This window comes from Triticum aestivum, chromosome 3B, assembly GCF_018294505.1.
Source record: "Triticum aestivum cultivar Chinese Spring chromosome 3B, IWGSC CS RefSeq v2.1, whole genome shotgun sequence".
NCBI classification, from domain to species: domain Eukaryota; kingdom Viridiplantae; phylum Streptophyta; class Magnoliopsida; order Poales; family Poaceae; genus Triticum; species Triticum aestivum.
The window spans coordinates 843,029,793-843,033,140 of record NC_057801.1 but is presented as its reverse complement, the minus strand read 5'-3'; the positions used below and the strand labels follow the sequence as shown (position 1 = coordinate 843,033,140).

Genomic DNA, 3,348 nt, shown 5'->3' with positions numbered 1-3,348 from the left:
TAATGTAAATTTGTAACATTTTTTGTTTTTAATATATATGCAGTAGGAGCCTTTCCTGTTGTTTAACCGGTCAAAAAAGAGTAAGAGAAACCAAAAATGATGATATGGCACTGTAATTATGGAAAGAGGGAGCTATTGTATGTTGGAGATAAGGCTCTTGGCTTGTTTCCTTATGACGAGTAATTGGTGCCATGATCCTTTGTGGCTAATCACCCTACTATTTTTCTATTCTTCCCTTCTCTCCAGAAGCAATAGCTACGGGTAACAAACCCTATTGTCTTTACTTAGATTTTTTTTTTGTTTTCATTGGAATGACATATCCTTCCAATTTTTGCCTTATATATCAAAGTGTTGCCATGGTGAAATCTTTAACCCAATCCCGTGTAAGTTGCGCTAGTGAAAATTCCAACAACCGGAAGTTCCTCGAGAAATAGGAATTAACTCATTTCGTCCACTGAACACCCCTAAATTAACGAAGATGCAATTATATTTAGATACGACATGACGAGACAACGCATTGAAGTGGTTGTCTCTAAAATGGGTTGCTTCCAAGGACGGTGCGTTAAGAGACAATGCATTGGGAGTGCGGTAATACATATTCAATAACATTTACAATAACAAATGTATATGATGAAAATATAATCAATGGTGAATCTAATAGTATTGGTTTGGTATTGTATATGTCAATGATTATTTTATATACTTGATCGAAATTTATAAAGTTTGGTTTTAGGCAAAATAATACGCAGAGTAAAAAAGAAGAGAGTAATAGTAAAGAATACAATTGATGGGCGCGAAAATCTACCGGTGGTCAATTTTACTAGTACTTTCTGCGTTCAATCATTCTTACAGTGGCTTTCTCAACTATATTTTTAGTTGTGGTTATATAATATATAGCCTTTTTGGTGATTGTATATAATATATATAGGCAAGAAAAAGTAAACCTACCGAGTGGCCTATTAGCTCAGCTGGTTAGAGCGTCGTGCTAATAACGCGAAGGTCACAGGTTCGGGACCTATATGGGCCATCATTCTTTTCTTATTCTTTTTCTTTCTGTTTTTTTACACAGTAAAAAAATTAAAAGAAAAACATAGGTACTGATTTGCACAAAAAATGGTCCCTAATTGCACACAGTAGGGAAAAATACATGACCCAGTAGAACCACCACAAGGCTGACAAATTGGCTATATTGTCTCAAAAATTGTCTATAACTGCTCCTAATTTGCACGCAAGGGGCAACGCAGTTGCACACCGCGAGGGAAAAACACTCAGCAAAAACACCAGATCCACCGCGAGGCTACAATCCACAGACGAACCTCTATGGCCACTAACCAATCATCCTCCCTGAACCACTCAACCCGTACGTATATACACGAACTCTCCCCTTATTGCAACGCAAAAACGACGGGATGAGCACGACCCTAGCCCGTCCCTGCCAATCCAGCGGTTTCCCAAACGAAGTGGTCCGCGAGGGTGACCTCAACCTCGCTGGAAAACGAGTTCGACCTCCCTACCCCCGACCGCGACATCGAGTTCGACCTCTACTTCGACCTCACCGGAAAACTTGCAACCTCACCGAAAAAAGGAGGGGGCGGGGACGAGTACCGGGGAAAGCGTGGTAGGAGCAGTACCTGTGCCGCCGTAGATGACGACCCTCGCGGCGCGCCCCGCCGTCGACCACAACCAGCGGCGGATTTGGAGCCGCCTCCGAGCACCAACCAGCGGCGAGAGCATGGGGGAAAGAGGAGGAATGGGCGGCGACAGGTGCGGGGTGGACGGGGTAATGGCACGAAATTCGAAACCGCCGCCCACTCTCCATGACGTCTATCACGCTGGGAACTGCCTAATCCTCTCTATGACGTGTGGGTCCGTCGGGAAGTTAATCTCGCGCGGCTCGATCGGACCAGGTGACCGGTCCACGCGCGGTCCGAGCGGCGCGGCTCCACCACCCGACTAGGGAACACTTGGACATCGCGCGCAGTCGATCAAGCGGCTCTCGTTCGGCCGCTCGTTCTCTCTAGATAGTGCGCGTGCACTTTTTAGGTTTTGGGGACTTATATTTAGCAACCGAGGGAATATAATGCGGAAAACATAGCAATTGAACAACCGGCCTACTAGCTCAGCTGGTTAGAGCGTCGTGCTAATAACGCGAAGGTCACAGGTTCGAGACCTGTATGGGCCATTAACTTCTTTTTTTTTCTTCTTCTTTTTTTGTATTTTACACGATGGAAAAAAAAGTTAGATGGCATCGCCAGGGTTCGAACCGGAGACCTTCAGTGTGTTAGACTGACGTGATAACCAACTACACAACAAAACCTTTGTGAGCATTTAAATATTTTCTTTGAATATACATACGACCAATCTAGGTTTATAAATAATAACACATATGGGCACACAGTCCACGAAACCTGATACATACGACCAATCCACGAAACCTGATACTAATTTTCTGGCACACAGACATATGAACTAATCTTCAAAAAAGCCCACACATATGGGCACGCAGAGAAGACAAATACCCACATTCCGCCATCCATAGCCAACAAATTTATTCAGATAGTATTCCCGCAAAAAAAAAAATTATTCAGATAGTAGCATCAATACAATGCGCGATTCCCAAGTTCAGGGATCGTCAGATTGCAGTGAGTTGTCCACGTGAATGTACAAACATAGGGTGATGAATATTATTTTGAGCTTTGTAAACAACTGAATTTTTTGATCGTTCAGGAGCTATACTTTATTTCTGATTGCATAAGATAGCATCCTACTGGAAATTTTCAAAATAATTCATTCGCACTTCATGCAATCTCTTAAAAATTATAACCAAACATCCCGCAGCAACCTGTGGGGTTTCACCGCATAAATATAAATCTTGAGCACCCCGGTGTGAAACCAGTCAATTGGATCGTACTTCTAACGCGCTTTAGCATTTTCTAACCAATGCAATACATGAGCGTGAGAAATGGATAGAGCACTATATGTGGAATAGAATGTGGTGGCACTACTGCAGGATGCTGATAACGCGACACATGAATCAGAGACTCTTTGACCAAATTGTTGAAGGAAATATGCCCTAGAGGCAATAATAAAGTTGTTATCTTATATTTCCTTATATCATGATAAATGTTTGTTATTCATACTAGAATTGTATTAACCGGAAACTTGATACATGTGTGAATACATAGACAAGTCATTGTGTCCCTAGTATGCCTCTACTTGACTAGCTCGTTAATCAAAGATGGTTAAGTTTCCTAGCCATAGACATGTGTTGTCATTTGATGAACGGGATCACATCATTAGGAGAATGATGTGATGGACAAGACCCATCCGTTATCTTAGCATAATAAT

At 42.3% G+C, this 3,348-nt stretch overlaps 2 non-coding genes across 2 annotated transcripts; both read left to right on the top strand.

The window, feature by feature from the left end:
- The first annotated feature begins 953 nt into the window (after window positions 1-953).
- On the top strand, window positions 954-1,027 carry TRNAI-AAU (transfer RNA isoleucine (anticodon AAU)). The gene has a single exon. It is a non-coding gene; the product is annotated as a tRNA-Ile (tRNA).
- Window positions 1,028-2,108: 1,081 nt separating this feature from the next.
- On the top strand, window positions 2,109-2,182 carry TRNAI-AAU (transfer RNA isoleucine (anticodon AAU)). Its single transcript has one exon. It is a non-coding gene; the product is annotated as a tRNA-Ile (tRNA).
- Window positions 2,183-3,348: the final 1,166 nt, after the last annotated feature.